The sequence below is a fragment of the Nasonia vitripennis genome (assembly GCF_009193385.2).
Source record: "Nasonia vitripennis strain AsymCx chromosome 2 unlocalized genomic scaffold, Nvit_psr_1.1 chr2_random0002, whole genome shotgun sequence".
Lineage (NCBI taxonomy): Eukaryota > Metazoa > Arthropoda > Insecta > Hymenoptera > Pteromalidae > Nasonia > Nasonia vitripennis.
Genome location: NW_022279608.1, coordinates 2,398,871 through 2,420,087, shown reverse-complemented (window position 1 = coordinate 2,420,087; position 21,217 = coordinate 2,398,871). Strand labels below are relative to the sequence as shown.

The 21,217-nt window shown below is 38.0% G+C and overlaps 1 protein-coding gene across 16 annotated transcripts in view; it reads right to left on the bottom strand.

The window, feature by feature from the left end:
* LOC100680429 (protein unc-79 homolog) overlaps nt 1-21,217 on the bottom strand; it is a 2,400,004-nt gene that overhangs the window by 653,286 nt on the left and 1,725,501 nt on the right. The gene's annotated exons all lie outside the window — the stretch shown is intronic.

The following is a 21,217-nucleotide window of genomic DNA, read 5'->3' as shown; positions in this document are numbered from 1 at the left end:
TGATGGTTGACTACAATTGGGCACTCTTCTTGGCATAGCTGCGTCACACGCTCGTGTGATATTACCCATCACCTGTTCTGCCTTGCTGTTCGCCGTCCCCGAGAGTTGCAATTCTTCCAGTGACAGTAAGAACATCTCCTTACCATAATCCTTCGTTTTCCAACTGACTCTGTTGGTCCTTGTACTCGCGCTGGGTCTCTGCTCTGATTTTCTTACCTTCATTAATATGGCCTGGTGATCACTATTTGTGTAGTTTTCACTCACAGCCCACTTGTCAGTTGAGCCAATAAGGCAACTACTAACAAAGGTCAGGTCTACAATAGATCCTGCGTCTCCTCTTCTAGAGGTGTTAGTGCCACCCTGATTAACTAACACTAAGTCCAGGAGAGCAGATGCTTTAAGCAGTACTCGTTCTCTTTGGTTAGTCCTTTGACTGCCCCACTCTATGGCCCATGCGTTAGAATTGCGTGCGATAATTACTGGCTTTTTTTCCGCAATATCCTGCACGAGTCGATCTAACTGCCGATCGAACAGTTCGGATATGACCAAATCCTAGACATTTATAGCAGCGAAGTGGACGTGCATTCCGCTTTATCTCTCATATTCTGCATACTACCAAGCCTATCCTGATTTTTTGCTTTGCGATCATCTGCTGAGCCATTTTTCTGGCATTTGAATCACCGCCGTCTGTGTATCGCCATATGCCTTGCGCACAGACTTTACTACCGTTTCCTCTACTGCATTTGAGCCACTATCTTGAAACTCCCTACGTAGCGCTTCCACGATGTCCTCCAGTGGTTAGAACATCAAGATCCTTTACTTCAAAGACCTCTACATCTTGTAGGGTTCTTAAGGTGACAACCTCTTCTAGCACTTCTTGCACCGCTTGTCGAAGTTTCGTTGCCTTCCCTTCCGATGTTCGTTGGAGTTCCAAAAGTAGGTCACCAACCGCCGTTTTGCGTATCCTATTTACGCTATCTCCTAGCATCTTCAGTTTTGGGTCTGCTTTTATCTTTCGCAAGATGTCAGCGTAGGACTTCCCGTCGGTAGCTTTTATCATTAGAGACTCTGGTCGGGTTGGTCTTGCCCTTGGCAGCTTAGATTTTCTAGTGCCTTTCTGATCTACAAAACCATTGTTAATCTTATCGTCTTGTTTTTCCTTTTTCTTCGTTTTCTTTCTTGTTTCCACCCTCTGCCAGGGTGGTAATGTCCCTGTTGTAGGCAGTAGGCACTGAGTAGTGCTGAAAGTCGTCGCTAGTGGCGCACTCTGGCCATGCTTTGGCGTCTTGTGTAGGAGACCGTTCCTTCCTCTTCCTTGGCGTTTCTACCTTCCGTTTTTCTTTTAAGGTTAGCGAGGTTCGTGAGCTATTGGACATCATCAGTCCAAAGCTAGACTTGGTCTTGCTCGACGCGTCTCTTACGCTGATGAGCCGTTTCCAGAAAGACATGACCTTCCTCATTATCATCCTAAACACTCTTGTGAATGTTTTTGGCTGAACCTACTACAGCATCCATCTTGTCCAGATGGTTCTGAATCTTGTCCATCAACTCTTCTTCCGCGCGATCTGCTGTCTGAATTTTAGACCGTACCTCGTTCATTTCTCTGTTTATAACTTCATCACATCCTGATGCGTCACTTGAGGCTAATCTTCCTTTGGAGGCCGAGTGACCAACCTCTATAACCTCCTGTCTTGTTTGAGTTAATTGGCTCCCCCTAGCATCCATGGAGCTTGCGTCGGCCACCGGGGCTTTCATATTCGAGGTTTCTTCCCCTATCCTGTATCCTAGGAAGGAGCCCTTCAACAAGGTGCTGTCATCCGGGCCAGATAAGCCTTAGTTATTTTAACGAGGTTGCTACTCCTCCCCCTCCTCCTTCCCCACCTCTTGAGTGGTGGAGCCCCGGGCTTTGGACCGGCGTAGCGGCGTTGTGTGTGTATATATATATATATATATATATATATATATATATATATATATTATATAGTTATTTTGTGTATACTCCCCTCCACCCCCCCCCCCCCCGCAAAATAAGGAAAAATTCCTTCATTTTCCATGTGATTTAAATAATGTGAAAGCCTCCCCACACCTTACTTTTTTATTTATACTTTTGTGAATATACTCATTTTTTTTTCATAAACATACTTTATTATTTTTGTAAACTTTTGTAGTACTTATTTTTATACTATTTATTGTTATAAAAATTTAATTATATTTTGATATTACATCTTATAACTAAAATTATAAATCAATTTGATATTATTTTTAGTCAACTAAACAAAGATTCGTCCCTAACCTCAAAAAAGACTACGAAACTGCAGCTTTGTGTACTAAAAATTTGTAGGAGTAATAAAGCTCATTCTTCTGCAATTAGATTCGCTGAGCACGATACTATTTTTAATCAATTGGTATGCAAAAGTTCGTCCTAAACATTAAGAAAACAACCCAAGACCGTGGGTTGGCGTTCTAAAGATTGGTATCCCACACAGCATGAAAGATTTCAATGAAAGATTTCAATGAAATATTTCAGTGAAATATATCCACGGAATATTTCTGAAACCTTCCAGTAATATTCCATAAAAGAGCTATCAACCGACTCAATGGAAATATTTCGTGAAATATTTGTGAAATAATTCTTTAATATTTTATTGGAACTTTTCAAATAAATTTTGGATATTTCTTGAAATATTTCAGGATTATTCCATACATATGTCTCGATAACTATCATGTAATTAGTTCGGAAATATTCCAATGGAACATTTCTTGAAATACTTATGAAATAATTCTTTAATATTTTATTGGAACTTTTCAAATAAATTTTGGATATTTCTTGAAATATTTCAGGATTATTCCTTACATATGTCTCGCAAACTATCATGTAATTATTTCGGAAATATTCCAATGGAACATTTCTTGAAATACTTATGAAATAATTCTTTAATATTTTATTGGAACTCTTAAAATAAATTTTGGATATTTCTTCAAATAATTCAGAATTATTCCATACACATGTCTCGGAATCTTTTATATGATTATTTCTACAATATTCCAATGGAATATTTCTTGAAATATTTATTAAATAATTCCTTAATATTTTATTGGAACTTTTAAATTACACTTTGAATATTTCTTGAAATATTTCTGAATCATTCCATACATATGTCTTACAAACTTTTATGTCATTATTTCTTCAATCTTTCAATGGAACATTTCTCGGGATATTTAAGAAATAATGTATTAATATTGTATTGAAATTTTTAAAATAAATTTTGAATGTGGCTTGATATATATATGAAATATTCCATACATATATCTTGCTAAATTTCACATAATTATTTCATCAAGATTCCAAGGCAGCATTTCTTAAAATATTTAAGAATGATTTTGTAAATTTATAATTCAAACTTTTATAATAAAACTTGAGTATTTCTTAATACATTTATAAAATATTCCATGACTGTTCATTATAATATATCTTCCTGAAGATTTATTATAAAAATATTTCAGTAGAATATTTTCTAGAATGTTCCATTATAAATAAAATGTATTGTTACTTCTTAAGACTCATTGTAGATGATGTCTAGAAGTCCATGCGATATTTCTAATGTAACTTAATGTATAGTATATGACGCATTATAGATAATGATTTGAATTTCTTTATTTAATATTTAATTGCGTTATGTGTTTTATTATTTTTATAAATGCTGTTACATTATATTAGTGAAATTTTATTGGTCATAATGTTTAGTATCACACTATCGAAAGATTTAATTTAATAATAAAATTTCAGTTTACTTTATTTCTAATTCAAAATACAACTCGCGCCCAATCGCATTTATACATCAAGATGGCTGCCCACTGCGGCGGTGCTGCGGCTACGCGTCAGTGCATATATTTGGAAATTAACTGAATTACTATTCGAATGTAGCTTTTTCGCGCTCGCGAGTCGCGTGGGCACAGGAAGGTACAGGTGGAGAAAAAAACTCCGATGTACTGCTAACTCAACTCTGACGACTTTATTTATAATAATAATACTGTTGGATTTGAGCGTGTGCTCAGTCTGGCGGCCATTCCCAGAATGGCGACCGCGCGCTCCCCGTTCGCCACGGCGTGGCATCGGCCGGTCGAGATTTTGAGGCTGACTCCGGCGGTACTCCGCTAGTCGAAGTCAGGCCTCGGCTGCAGCGTCTGCTTACGCTGGCGACGACGCTGTCCAACGCGTGGCGCCACATATATGCATAGCATTTGCGAGGGAAAATCCGTTACTGTTACTGCACATGTGCCTACGCCATTACTAGACTCACCACGCCGTGCAATTTCTTATACTTAATACTTAATTAGTTAATACATAAAAATAAGATCTTCAAAAAGTGAATGTTTTAGAGAATAGCAGCGTTTCTAGGTTTGTATGAAAATTATTTATTTATTAGCATTTTGAGTATTTACATATGTATATAGGTATATATATCAATACAAAAGGTTATAGTTTGTACCAAAAAGCACGTGTTGCTCTGCTGTCTATATACCTATATGTATCACTGCTACTGATATTTTGATATATTTTTTTTTCTTTTCAAAATTTGTATAAAATACTCTTTTTTGTTAAATGTATGTAATTTTTAAAATTTTTATGCAGAGACAAAGGAAAGATCAGATCGGTCTCTTTCAAGCCACAGCTGGTCAGGAGAGCCCTATAAATATATAGTATTATTACGACAGTGAAAAGCAGTGTTTTTAGCTCCGACATCCCCTTAATATGCATTTCATGCCCATGTATCGAGAAAGATTGTGTAAATAGCAATTAAATTGATATACATTTATATTATTAATTTCAGAGCACCTCCTAAACGTTCTAAATTCACTCCGGTAGTGCCAGATTTCTTGGATCCAGAGTAATATGATGATGCCATAATATAACTATTTATTTGATTGCTAAATTATTTTATAAAATTGAGAAATAATCATAAACTTTTGAAATAATATTCTGTTATTTATTTATAAAAACCCTGGTAATATAAAAAATAAAAATTTCTGGATATTATGAAGATTGTATATAGTTATAAAATTTCAAGGAATTTCATGTAAGTTTTTTTGAATATAATAAATAATATAAAAATGATGTTATAATAATTGTTTCGATAATGTGTGCGTAAATATGCTATTTTACTTATCCTGTAAATTGAAAAAAAAAGATTTTACGGACACTGTATGGAAAAATAACGTTCGAAACCCGTACGAAAGATGATTCTACGTTCGTGTGATTTTGTCACCCTCTCTTTTCTCGGCCGGGTGACAAACCACACGCTCGGGCTAGAATCAACACTTTTGTCGAAATATACAAAAGAATATTTCAACTATCTTTCACGGAATATTTGTCTTTAATATTTTTTAAAATTTTTTTGAATTATTTGAAGGCGCGACTCCATGAATACGTGATTTTTTATATATTAGTGAATGTGTAAAAGCCATATGTCGTCAATGCGTCATTGGTTTATGTAAACCAGTACATATATTTTTTATAAAAATCGTATATCGAATCGTGTATCGGAAAGCCCTTTATTTTAACTCTAGCTGCCTGCGCATGAATTCACACTGGATCAATTATGTGTTTGTACCTGCTGTCAAACTATGGAGTTATTCTTTATATTCAAAAACAAAAGGGGTTCGAATTAACGAATTAACAGTTTATCCGCTTACATGATTTCAATTATTTTTCGTATAATTTGATCCAAAAGTTTAATATTACTAACATTAACTAGTTCACGAAAGCCGATGGCGTAAAAGCAAAGATACAAACTGTTTGTGTATTTACTATAATTATATATATATATAAAATAAGATATATTCACGGTGTCGTGGTACAGTCGCCGGGCACAATAACTTTGCTTTACGCGCCGCAACATGGCGGTGGGTCTCTTGTTGATTGGGCTTTCAGAACAAGGTGGCGCATCAACTTCGCAGTCGCATAGACAGCGAACCACGGCCATAAAAAGAAGAAGAAGAAGAAGGTTAGGACGGTCATGACGTCAGATATCGCTTTCCTGACACTCATGACCGATCTAAGGAGTCCAATTAACAAGAGACCCGCCGCCATGTTGTGGCGCGTAAAGCAAAGTTATTGTGTCCGGCGACTGTACCTTCAAGCAATTCGGGAACATTTGAAGAATATTTCACGGAAGATATGTGGAATATTTCTGAATTATTTCAGGTGAAATATTTTATTAAATTTTTCAGAAATATTTCTGAATCATCATTACGCTAGTAACTTATAGTGATTATTAAACTTAGAAACATTTCAGAAGTGTTTCTCAAATCTAGGAAAGAAATATTTTATGGAAGTTTTCTGGAATGTTCCGGAATTATTTTACTGCAAATTTTCCAGTAAATATTAAACACTGAAATAATTCAGAAATAAATCAGAAATATTTTAAAGAAATATGTTACGGAAGCTTGCTTAAATATTCCAGAATTATTTCAAATACAAATCCTAGGAGACTGCGTGCCACAAAATAATTTAGAAACATTTCAGAAATATTTCAAGGAAATATTTTATGAGAGATTTGCAAGGCGGGGCATTTTATGAAATTATATTATTGCAGTAATATTTCTGAAATATTTCGTGAAAAATTTCAGAAATATTTCTGAATTCTTTCAAAAAATATTTCAATATAGGAATTCGAGGGACATAACATTATTTCAGAAATATTTCGTCGAAAGATTCCTGGAAGATTTCAAATATTACGTTCCAATATTTCCGAAATATTTCGGAAATATTTCATGCTGTGTAGGATGTGTGGTATAAATTAGGAGAGAAGCTTATTCTTCTATAATTTAATTCGATAAATCTTGTTTAGAATCCAGTATTAATTTTTTTCTTAGTAATTATTATTTGTAATTAAATTTTAAAAAGACAGAATTTTCAACTGAATTAATATTGTATGATTTGTAGTTTCTGCTATATAGTATTTCTACTACTAATTTTTAAATTAATAAACAAAAATTGTTTGTTTTTGTCTGCCTACAGACGGTCATGTACAACATCTTACACATAATCCTGCTTATTACCTGTATGTTGGCATACAACAATGTTTGTAAAAAGTTCTGTAGGTTTTTGTGCAGGTTATTTTCGTATTGGTGTCATTCTTTCTTTGGGTAGGAAGTCCAGAAAGATTTTTTTTGTGTTACTATTTCTTTTAGACGCGTCGTCACTGTCAAAGACGGTAAGATTTTCTAGAAATTCTAGAAATCTAATTTCCCTCTCAAAATGTTCGGCGATTTTCTTAACAATCTTGTTTTATTCTATTGACATATTTAACTCACGAGCTAGGCCGAACGTATACGTATACGTTAGGTGATTGACTCTACCTTTTTGCTCGGTAATATATCGACCGAATTCTACTTTTCTAGCATTCACTCTTTGAATATCTTTATTCCAAAATCTTTCTTTGAAACGTTCATAAGAGTTGTTGTAATTTCAACTTCGCTTTGAGGGTGGTACCACCAATTACGTGCATATCCCTTAAGTGCTTGTGAAATAATAAATTCGAAGTAATGACTTTCCGGTTTTACGAAAGAAATATAATTTTTGAGTTCTTTTGAAAATTTCATGGTCTGTCGGTGGTTAAGCCTTTGAATTTAGGAATATCGATTGTTATACGTCGAGACGTGTCGGTTGTTGGCTTTCTGTTATTACTACGCGATTATCAAGATCTGGGCGCAATTTTGTGTTTCACACAATCGGAGTATCATTTCCTTTTTTGAACAAATTGAGGCATCGTTTGATTTTCTAGGATTCCTCTTTTTGCTTGGGTATAGATAAGGCTGGAGTTTCGATACGCGCGTTTGTATTATTCAGTGCCACTTTGTTTTGATTAATTTCATTAATGTTAATTTCTTCTTCATCATCGTAATCAAAATTATTCATACGGTTCTTCAGTGCATCTTGTCTTTGATCCAGTGTTTCTAATTCTAGGACTACGGCTTCATGCTATTTCAAATTTTTATCATTTTTTAACTCCTCAAGGAGAGTTCCTGAACGTCTCTAAGGCTTTGTAGCCATTTTAATAAAGATACTAGCAAAAAACGCTCGCTTTGCTCGCGATTTACAGAATAATTGTAATGATATTGAATTATTTGACGTGTCATTATTAAATATACTATTTAATATTAGATGTACACTCGATAGCAGTTAATTCTTGTAAAATATTTTTGAAATGCTGCAATCAGATTGCTAGATTAATAAATTCTAATCAATCAAAAGCATAAGAATTAATTACCGTCAAGTATAAAAAAATATATTCAATACAGTCAATATTCTATAAAAGTAGTTATAGCTACTAGTACACAGGACCGGCTTTAAAAATATAGAATAAAATAGAAATAAATTTTAAATATTTAAAAATGTTTTTAAACTCTTTGTACTTATTTAATGACAGTATTAATTATATTAATCAAATCTAATAAAAAAATAATATTAATTAAAAATTTTTTTTATTTATATTTATAAAAAAATGTAAATTGTGAGATTATAACAATCACAACATTTATATTCACTAAAATGTAATACGTAATACGATATTTACTTTTATATGAATGATAACGATATCTTAAATCCAAATAACGAAAATGAAAACAACTAAAGAAAAACGTTATAAACTGCAGAAGATAGCAGAAAAATGTCGGAATTGAGACACAGGTAACAGTAATCTCTTGTTGTCTTCAGATTTATTTAGTTTGCTAGATTATTCAGTTGGATTTTTTTTTCAGGTGTAAAATTTTAAAATTCAGAAAATAAATAAAAAAATGAATGCAACAGACAATAACTATCAATAAGTGAAGACAATAGTTTTTTTATAGTTCAAACCAGTTTTCTTCATTTTATAATTGCTGTCTTCTACGTTCACTAGTTTGTTCCTAATCAAAACAGCTATCTTCGGATTTCTACACATTTTTCTTAACTTTTTTAAAAACACGCCTTCAATAACATAAAAATATTAACATTTATAAAAGTGAAAGGTTAGTCGAGTTTGATATGTTCCGCAACGAAATAACAGATAAAAAAGAACTAAGATCAAACAACCAAAGTCAAGTTTATTATATTTAATCATAATGAAGCAACAACATTTTTTTGGTCAATAGAGGGCTTACTTAACTTAAAGTTAAATTATATACTGATTGGGAACAACTCTCAAGATTCTTACTACGTCACATGCCATGACCGTTTCATTGTTTCTAACGCTTTAATAAAAAAAAAAAAAAAAATGTAGTTGTTCACCAATAAACGAAATGAAACGGTCATGGCAAGTTACGTAGTAAGTATGTAAAAAGTTCTTTTAATTAATCAGTACATAACTTAACTTTAAGTTAAGTAAGTTATTTATTGACAAAAAAAAATGTTGTTGCTTCATTATGATTAAGTATAATAAACTTGACTTTGGTTGATTGATTTCAGTAATTTTTTTTAAGTATTTTATAGATAGACTACCCTCGAATGATTTCTACACCTAGACACCAAAACCAAGTGCAAACTACCTAGACCTCGTCATCGGCCACCCTGTACACCTGAACACAAAATACCACGAAGCACACCACCTAGACCTTGTCATCGGCCACCCCGCAGACCTAGACACCGACTTCGAATTATTTCTACACCTAACACTGAAAACTACATATAAGCGAGCATGCAGAAAACAGATGAGAAAGTAATATCTATCCGTGTATAGCTGCGCGGCAAACTTCATGGTCCTAACAATTGTTGCGGCTAACTTAACGGTCCTAACATTATTTAAATTGATTGAAGCATTTTGTGAATGACACACTCTTGTATTATATTAAAGGTAGTTTTTATCAATATTGTTGTTGAAAATCACAGTTAGGCATAATAAAACATGATATAAGTCAAAATTATAAGAGACAAGAAAAAAATGCGTTTATTTCTTTGTAATGAAAAATGTGAATCTCAAAATAGAAGTAAATAGTAGTGCGGGCGCCACGGCTTCGTCTGCTTCTCAAACTCGCCTTTGTGGTGCTACCGCGCTACTTGATGATAGAATCTAATTAACGAAATTGTTCAAAACTATTAAAATCTGGTAACATCCGTAGTAAACTAAAAAGAAACTGAAAAAACTAATAATACCTGTAAATAACTGTTGACTTTGTCTCAATTCCGACATTCTTTTGCTGAACATTCCTGTTTGGTTCAGTTGTCTTCTGTTGCAGTCTGGAATCTTCAGATGGAAACTGTTATGTCCAGAATTTTTGTTCCACTAAGGATCAATATAAGTATAGAAAATTATGTAATTTTATATAAAATCATATTTTATATCCTCATATAAAAATAAATTCATTTTATGCAGATTTCATCTTGTGATATGCATGTGCGTCATTTCATATTCACGAACACATAAAATTAAAGAAAGATTATACCTGCACAAATAAATATTTGCAGCATCCCTTTGATCTCGAACAAAACTGCAGATTTCATATTGTTATATAAATGAATACATACAGCATTCGTCATTATATGTCACGAACACAAAACTTGAAAAAAAAACGATTATATCTGCACCGCTAATTATTTGCAGCATCTCTTTTATGTTAATCGAATCTGCAGATAACATTTTGTGATATGCATGAATACATGAATCGTCATTTCATATTTACAAACAAATAACTTTAAAAAGAAATATTATATCTGCACAAATATTTAATCGCAGCATCTCTCTATCTGGAACAAATTTACTGATTACATCTTATGATATGCATAAATACATAAAGCATTCGTCATCTTATATTCATAAATAAATAGCTTTAAACAATATACAGCATATCTGCACAAATATTTAATTGCAGCATCCCTTTTATCTAAACCAATCTTAAAATGATCTTTATGCATATATATATATATATATATATATATATACGCTTACGGGAGCTTATGGTTACCATTTCATGAGATACGCGAGCTTATGGCTACCGTTTTCACTAATAGCTACCGGACGCCATTAGATTATCGCTTATACGCTAGCTACCGGTAGCCATTAGAAAAGTTGAAAGCGATCTTTAGCCACCACATGTCACATAAGTAAGGTGTAACTTTAAAAGCTCGCTTCAGCGCTCTCTGCAGGGAATTAAAAGTGCGAATAACTATGTGCAAAATTAAATCAAAGAATTCAAATAATTATTTTCTTTTAATTAATTACGATACAAAAACTAAAGAACACCTTGTGTTTGAAAATCTGCAGACGTAAAGTTTTTTCTTATACAACATTTTCCGCAAACTAAAAAAACGATCGTAATAATGAATTACAGCCTGTAGAATTCAAAATTAAGACAATACACAGCGTCGTCGAAACTATGTGTTATTATAATAATCTCTTGCATGAGTCTATAGAATTTAAATAAAATAACACGTCTTTGATTATTTCATAATAATAAAATTACAGTTATTGGGTAATGACAGTCTCTTGATATTTCAAAATTTATTCATAGGTATTGCCTTTTTAAATTATTCTTTTATAATTGGAAATCAGAAAATGGCAAATTTTCAAGAAAGGATCACACCCTTTCAGCCCGATTATTATATCAATTGGCATCGCTACAAGGAACGTAATTTTTTGATATGCTGTCTTTGGAATGTTTTTATGGAGAAAACGTAATTTTGATTTTAACGACGATTAATTTGTTTTCCATCTCATCCTACTGTGTGATGAGATCACTTCCGCATCTGCTAAAGTACTAAACTTCATTAACCCAGCAACATAACATAATCTTGTTTATATCCAGAAAAAAATCTCTCAGCTTAATCATAAGGAAAACAGTAAACCGTTACATAATAATTATTACATTAAAGTGAGCATCGGTCTGCTGTATCAGTTTGTAATGAAAATACTGTTTAAAAAAAATAGAAAAATCTACAATTACGATCACGCCTATAGCTAACCTGTCTACTACTTAATAAGCTGTTTTTGAGCTCGAGCAGAAATGCCAGTGCGTTTGTGAAGCTACAGCTAATCGGGTATTAGTCACTCCGAATTTTTTCCTGCTAAAAGCATCATTGATCGCCGAAACGTCAGAAAAAAAATGTCGTGTATTTGAATTACCGCGCATTCTGTGTATCGCATATACTACCTAACCTTTTTGTCAGATCTAACATGGCGCGTACGACAGGAGCTGTGTTCTCAATTGCTCTACGATAAATGTCAATCTTCCATATATTTATACTGTTTAAAATTATACAATTATAGTTAGAAATAAAAGTAAACATATTCTAATAATTGTGGTGTCAAGAATGTATATTCATTTCACATATACAACAATTGGTGTCAGAAACAATTCGAGCACACGCCAACGCTACTGAAAGTGGCGGACTCAGAGCCTTCTGAGTGAGAGAGGAAAGTGGTGGCTCTCCTAAAGAAGAGGGAAAGAAGAGAAAGTGCAAAAGGACCAGCTGGCATCGGTGTTCAACATGGCACAGGACGACGAAGTTTCTCCGGAATTGATCGCGGCGATAACTAAGGCGCTTGCCAATGCAATAAAGGTAGCCATTCCGACTGCCGCAGCCGAGGCAGGCAACGGGCAAAACGTGCTGCCAGCACAGCCTAAACCGCCGCCATTTGTATTTCGAGAATTCCGCGCATCCGATGGCACAACGGTCGAAGATTATTTCAAACGCTTCGACTGGGCATTACAATTGAGCAAGATCCCGAATGATCAACACGCCAATTACGCGCGAGTCCACATGGGCGTGGAACTGAATAACGCTCTTAAATTTCTAGTAGCCCCCGAAACACCGGAATCTCGTACATACGACCAAATACGCACAGCATTGACCACACACTTCGACAGCGCCAAGAACAAGTATGCAGAGAGTGTCAAGTTCAGACACATCATACAGCAAAAAGACGAGTCAGTCGCTACGTTCGCGCTACGACTCAGGCAAGGAGCTGCACACTGTGACTACGGAGAGTTTTTGGATAGAATGCTGATCGAGCAGCTTCTACACGGTCTCACTGATCGCGACATGTGCGACGAGATCATTTCAAAGAAACCAAACACGTTCACAAATGCATATGAAATCGCGCATGCTCTCGAGTCGACGCGGCAGACGGCGAATGAAGTAAAATCTGTACAACTTACGCCAGCTGAAAAGACACACGCACTCATGACTGCTCCGACGCAGTATAAAAAAGGCAAACAAGGCAAAGGCTCTTATCGTCGTAATACGTCACGCGGTCGAACGCAAAACCAAGCGTCGAACAACGCCTTCGCTTCGCGTGACTCATCACACGTACGCGACCCAAGCGAGCGACACACGCAGTATACCTGCAATGGATGCGGAGCACTACACAAGCGCATGGACTGCCCGCACAAGGAGGCCGAGTGTCACAAGTGCAAGAAAAAAGGGCACATAGCAAAAGTGTGCAGATCAACAAATAAAACGGCGCTTGCAACAGATCAAGTACGAACTGTAGAGTATCCAGCGCAGCAACTTGGCACCGTACGATGTTTGAATAAAGTCGAAGAAATGCATGCCATTAAAACATGTGAAAAAGTAATGCTGTGTGTACAAGTCGACGGGCGCAATCTAGAAATGGAGCTCGACACCGGAGCGCCATGCGGCATCGTTAATAGTACCACACTATGCAAGATCAAAAGTGTTTATTGCTTGCAGCCGACGGACAGACAGTTCATGAGTTACACGCACCACCGACTAAACTGCATCGGTCGTATCCTAGTAAAAGTTACACTAGGTAAAACTACACGAGAACTCGATCTGTACGTTATCGAAGGCGAGTACGATTCCTTGTTTGGACGTGAGTGGCTCGCTCAATTCAAGCATGAACTCAATTGGGATTTGTTCTTTCCACCGCAAGTGCATGCAGTTTCTGCGACCTCGCCACACCTAACACGTGAACAAGAAAAGCAACTCGACCAATTGCTAGCAAAACACGACGAGATTTTCAGCGGTTCAGCGGGGAAGCTGATCGGCCCGCCAGTTAAAATGCATTTGAAACCGGGAGCGACTCCTGTATTTGCTCGCGCACGCGAAATTCCGTATGCGCTGCGCGATGCATACGCTAAGGAAATCGATGCCAAACTCGCATCTGGTCATTATAGAAAAGTGGACTACTCAGAATGGGCATCTACAACGCACGTAGTTACAAAAAAGAATGGCAAAATACGCATTACTGGCAACTACAAACCAACATTAAATCCGCGTATAATCATAGACGAGCACCCTATTCCGAAAGCAGAACAGATTTTCGGCGAAATGGAAGGAGCCACGATTTTCGCGCATCTTGATATCACAGATGCTTACACGCACTTACCAGTTGATGAAGAATTCAGCCATGCATTGACGCTTAACACGCCAACACACGGACTGATTCGCCCTTCGCGAGCAGTCTATGGCGCAGCAAATATTCCTGCAATTTGGCAACGTAGAATCGAGGCAGTTATACAAAGCATCAAGAAGGTACGGAATTTATTCGACGATATACTTGTATTTGCTAATTCTTTCGAAGAGTTACTCCTGATTCTCGATGAACTGCTGGCACGACTCAGAGAACACGGCCTTCGCTTAAATCGCGCGAAATGCACTTTTGCCGCGCCTGCAGTCGAAATGTTGGGGCACAAAATTGACGCTCAAGGGGTGCATAAATCAGACATGCACATTGAGGCGATACGCGATGCTCCTAAGCCATCTACGCCAGAAGACCTGGAACTATTTATTGGGAAAGCAACCTACTACAATGCGTTCATCCCAGATCTAGCGACGAAAGCTCGCCCGCTCCGAGACATGCTTCACGTCGAGCCGTTTCAATGGACATCAGCTGCAGAAAAAGCATATACAGAACTGAAAAATCTTCTCATCTCTCCACAGGTGCTGATGCCATACGATCCATCCTTACCATTACTTCTTGCCACGGATGCCAGCAAAACCGGATTGGGTGTAGTTTTGTCGCATAAACTTAGCAATGGACGGGAGAGACCAATTGCATATGCAAGCCGCACGATGACAGCGACTGAGCAACGCTATCCACAAATAGATAAAGAGGCTCTAGCTATTGTCTATGGCCTACAAAAATTTTTCAAATACTTGTACGCACGTCGTTTTACGCTTATTACAGACCATAAGCCGCTAACGCAAATTCTGCACCCAGAAAAATCTCTGCCAGTTTTGTGCATCAGCAGAATGTCAAATTATGCTGATTATCTCGCACATTTCACATACGATGTGCAGTTCAAGTCTACCAAAGCTAATGCAAATGCAGATTACTGTTCTCGTGCACCATTAGCTACCACAACGAACTGCATTCACAAAGTCTCTCTCCGAGAAGGAGAAGAAGTCACAGAGCTTGACGAATTCGACACTTTCATGCTGTGCCAGATCAAGCAACTTCCAGTGCAAGCGGAACAAGTAGCTAAAGAGACGCGAAAGGACGCACATCTCGGCGAGATTGTGCAACCACTAGAAACAGGTAAAAACCTCGCTGGCTACGGATACAAAGCTCCAGAGGTTAATTACAGCCTTTCTTCCAACTGCCTAATATTCGAGCATCGAGTCGTCGTGCCCCCTTCGCTGAGACAGGCTATACTCGACGACTTACATGCAGCTCACGTAGGCATCGTCAGAATGAAAGGCATGGCACGCTCATTCATTTATTGGCCAGGTATCGACGCTGATATTGAGCGCATAGCCAAGTCGTGCTCTGATTGCGCTAGATACGCGCATGCTCCACCGAAATTCCGTGAGCATCACTGGGAGTACCCTAAAGGCCCATGGGTGCGCATCCATGTCGATTACGCAGGACCAGTTGCAGGTATGATGCTGTTGATAGTAGTGGACGCTTACAGCAAGTGGATTGAAGTCAAGACAACGAGTTCGATTACTAGTGCAGCAACGATCGATATTCTCGACGAACTCTTCGCTACTTACGGCACACCTATTACAGTAGTTTCCGACAACGGTCGACAGTTCGTCTCTGAAGAATTCGAAACGTTTTTGAAAATGAGTGGAGTCAACTACCACAAAACTTCAGCTCCGTATCATCCGGCTACGAATGGACAAGCTGAGAGATACGTAGAGACTACAAAAGATACACTGAAGAAAATGGAAACTACACGAGGCTCGCTACAGAGGAATCTGAATGAGTTTCTGAGGCAGTACAGAAAAGCACCTCATTCAACAACAGGGCAACCACCTGCACAGTTGTTTATTGGCAGAAACATACGAACACGTCTAGACCTAGTGAGACCTGATTCTACACAAACGAGAATTTCACAAAAGCAACAAGCGGAACTCAACCCGACGTTTCGCACATTCCAGCCAATGCAGACAGTTTATTTTCTTTCTGGCAATCCACGAATGGACAAATGGATCCCAGGTACGATCATAACACGCCTCGGCGATCTCCACTACGAAATCGACTATCTAGGCAAGTCTTTCAAACGCCATGTCGATCAGATAGTCTTATTCGAGGACCATAAAGATCGAAAGCAATCAACCACTCCAACTGCAGAAGAACCAGAACGACGGCGCCAAGTACGCTTCTACGAAGGCGCCCAAGAGCCACTGGCTAACGCACCTCAGCAGCAAGATGCTAATCCAACAGCAGCAGCGCGACCACCAGCTCAACCGCCAGCGCCGGCACCGCCGAGAATTGCACCTCAAGGTCAATCTCCACCCGTGTTGCCGCGACGATCAGCTCGTAACCGAAGACCACCAATGTTATTTTCTCCAACTTAAGTGCTCTTACTTTCTGAAAGGAGGGAGGAATGTCGTGTATTTGAATTACCGCGCATTCTGTGTATCGCATATACTACCTAACCTTTTTGTCAGATCTAACATGGCGCGTACGACAGGAGCTGTGTTCTCAATTGCTCTACGATAAATGTCAATCTTCCATATATTTATACTGTTTAAAATTATACAATTATAGTTAGAAATAAAAGTAAAAATATTCTAATAATTGTGGTGTCAAGAATGTATATTCATTTCACATATACAACAAAAAAGAAATAATTTCCTAGTTTATTCTTATCCTTTATATACAACCTGCCTCGGAAGGATCGATAGACCCCTAGAAACGTTTTTAAAAATCGATAAAATTATAACTATAAAGAAATGAAATCTACCGCATTCCATCTTGTATGTCGTAGTATACGTAGAAGCCTTAAGCTTATATCAGTATATTAATGACATCTTTGATACCATTATATTAATAGCATGTTTTCTATGTGCTATTAGCTTGTGTACCCTACATTAATGACAATTTTGTTGGGTGCCATTAGCCTGTGTATCCTACAATAGGTGGTTACCATAAGCAGCTATATCATATTCATGACATTTTTTGTGTTTATCATGAGTTCTATAAATTTTCAGTGTAAAAGGATTGTATATATGTATTTAGAAGCACATTTTACATACATAGATATATACCCTTATTTTTGGATATATACGCGGTAGCCATAAGCCCGTAAAAGCGTGTGTATATTATATATATATATATATATATATATATACTAGTGGGGCTCCGCCCCCCTGCTCGCTTCTCTCGCCAACCCCCTATTGTAGTTTCTGTGTGATTTTATCTTCAAAATTTTATTTTCATGAACTGATAATTATGTTCTGGATGGTTGAAAATGATCGATCTTATTGTATAAGAAAACCTGTTACTGGAAGTAAAAGTATTGTTTAACATTGAACTTCTACTATTAATGGCATTTAAAATAGTTTTAGCTAGTTTTTGAAGTTTTCTGACGCTTGAAATTCATCATTTGAATTTATATATATATATTTTTTTAAATTAATTTTAATTTTTTTTAATGTTCTTAATGTTTAAATCTTTGTGCCGCAAAAGGCATCTATAAAATGATTGACTTTATAAAATTCGAGTTGCGCGCCATTGGGAGACGTGAGGTGATCCTGAGAGCAGTCATGTTATTTGGTGGGGGGGCCAGGCGGGGGGGTGGTGGGGGGGGGTGGTTTTGAGATTTTCGAAAATAACAGAAAAATGAAAGAATTTGACGTGTTTTGGTGGGGGGGCCAAGGTGGGGGGGTAGTGGAGGGGGTGGAGGGGTGGGGGGGGGTAGTCTTGCCAAAATGACTATATAATATAGGAAGATATATATATATATATATATATAATATATATATATATATATATATATATATATATATATATATATATATATTATATATATATATATATATATATATATATATATATATATATATATATATATATATATATATATATATAATATATATATATATATATATATATATATATATATATATAATATATATATATATATATATATATATATATATATATATATAGTCATATTGGGTGGAGGTGAACTACGGCGGCCCCTGCACGGGGACGTGCCGGTCGAGCACTCAGGCGAAGCCCATTGTGCTGTGCCTTCTTTACCATTAGTAGTTACTTTATAAAACCTTGTTTATAGCTTCGGAAACTCGGAAAATTGAGGCCAAGCTAACGTTACAAAAACGTCTAACCATAGCTCCTCTAACCCCAACATGGGAACCCTCCACACTCTCTGTCTTATCCCTGCAAAAGCTAGGCATTTACACAGCAGGTGGGAGGTGGTCTCCGTTTCATACTCGTACCACCTGCAGTTTTCGGAGTCCCTCAGTCTCAGGTTTCAAAAGTGGTCTCCTACCCTCTAATGTCAGGCACCAGGTACCTGCTCCTACACCGTTCTTATTTTTTGAGCCATCTGTATACCACACCACACTGTTTTTGAGGAGTTCATGTGAACCCGTCTTCCATTCTTCCCTTTCTGGGATTATGATCGAGAACGGCTTAGAGAAATAAATTCTTTTCGCCATTCTGTCACAACCTTACTCTTCCATTACCGGCATTACTTGTTCCAAAAGTGCCGCATCCTTGAAATCCGAACAGTTCGTTGATTCCGCTATTCTTGTCTTTATTACCTTGCCTAGTGGAGGGAGTTCGCGACCGTAGGTGTCGTTCGCATGGATCCCGTGATTCCTCCCATGACCAATCTTTGCACCCTGTCTATTGCCCTTGTGTGAGTGATCAACTCACACGTGTGGCCCCATACCAGTGCCCCATGGGTGAGTCTTGGTTTTATGATTGCGTCATATAGCCATCTCACTTTATCCGGTTCTAGACCCCAGGTATTGCCAAAAGCCCTCCTGCAGGCCCAGAAAGTGGCTATCGCTTTCTCGCATTTATCTTTGATATGTTTCTCCCAGTTGAGTCTGGCGTCGAATGCAACTTCCAGGTATTTAACCTCCTTTACCAATTTCAGGGGAACTTCAGGGAGTTGGAGCCCTTACATCGGCTTGGTTTTATACCAGTTCGTACACAGCATGACACTGACTTTGTTAGGGTTAACCCCCAGTTTTACTTTATTACACCATTTCTCTACCAGGCCCAGTGCGATCTGCATTAGCCCTGCTAGCACGTCCTCGTCGTCCCCACTAATCATGATGACGATGTCGTCTGCATATGCCTGTGCGTTTATACCAGCCTCGTTCAGGATGATGAGCAAGCAGTCCACCACCAGGCACCATAGTATTGGTGACAGTACCCCTCCTTGTGGGCATCCCTTCCACACCACTCCTTTGCAAGAGTACGCTCCCCAGGAAGCCACTATCGTCCTAGTCCTCAGCATAACGTTGATCCACCTGGCGACAGTTGCTGGTATTGCGTGCTCCTCCATACCTGCTAAAGTGTGTATGCGGAAGGGCGATACACAACTCTCACAAAAATAGGCGATACTTCTTTAGCAGAGATTTCACAGAATAAATGTTCTGGCTTACCTTGCTTGCCTGACCATTAGCCGTCAGATGACCAGATAACGTTGGCTGTCAGTGAATGATGAACGCAGAGGGCTACACCTCCACTGTTTCTGTTTCTGTTCCGTCTGTACGGTATGTAGTCATCGAGTAAAGGGATGGATGTTATCTTGTCACTAAGCCAAGTCTCAGTCACAGCTACTACGTGAAAGGGGGATCAAGTGGACAAGAAGAGCCTTATCATCTCAATGTTACCTGTAAAAGAGTTCGCATTGAAATGGCAGACCCTCAAACCCTTAGACAGAGACGCTTTAGAAGCAGATGTGGATGAATTCGATAAGTAATATGGTGGTTTTGGTGGGATAATATGTGTGTGTTTTAGTGTGCGATGTTCGTATCGGCTATTGACGGCGTCCGGGCGAAAAAAAAACTTTACCAGAGCATATGTAGATACTTCCGTTCCTCACGGAGGTGCAGCATCTCCTTCCCCTCTTTGCCTCTAGCCTGACTTTAATATGCAGCTCATGAATATCTAGAAGAAGCAGCTCATTGATGTTAATGAGCCCCTGATGATCTGGGCAAAGAGCTTTTGCCTCCTCCAGTAGGGCAACATCCAGTTCACTAGTGTAAAGCTTGCGTCTCCTGGCCTTGGCCACGATGATTGAGCAGGCCAGTGCACTAGAAGAGAAAGTGACAGGTAAAGGTGGGAATCTGCTGTCACCGTGCGCATTAGTAGTTGTTCCGTCAAGTCTTTCCATAATCCTGACGGATGCCACATCCCATCTTAGGACCGTGGAATCTATTGCAGCCAGAACGGAGAAAGCCAGGAGTTGCAGCAAAGTTTCTTGTGAGTAGGACAGGCCAGAGATGACCACCACATTGTTCGTTGGACGCTCCTGCCTCCTTTTAACCTCAGCCAGCTCGCTGCGGGGGTTGTTTATTTTCTTAGAGAAACGAGCAATGCTGTTGTTCTGTTGTGCTGCGGGACTTCTTGACGACAGCTCTTGATATTGTGCCTGCAGCTCAGCGATGGAAGACTCGACGTTGTTTAGTTGAGTCTTAAGCACAGGCAAGTCGTCAAGAGCTTTGTGGTGGTTTTCTAGAGGACCAAGCTTCTTCTCAATCCGAGAGACACTTTCAGACACGACGTTTTGTAACTGAAAGGCCTTGTTGTGGACTTTCCGAATGTCCTCCAGCGTCGCAAAGATGTCCTTCAGGGACGTCTCGATAGATGTCGCCTATGCTGCAGAGATTTGCGTGGGCGATTGAGTTCTGGAGCCAGCGAGCGATGTGGGTACCGACTCGTTCTTCTTGGGCACAATCGTACTAGGCGTGCTTTTGGCATATGTTGTTGCCACTGCTGCTACTGCCGCTGCTGCTGCCTTCGCTATTGTCTGCGCGTGCTGGTGGAATATTTATCAGCAC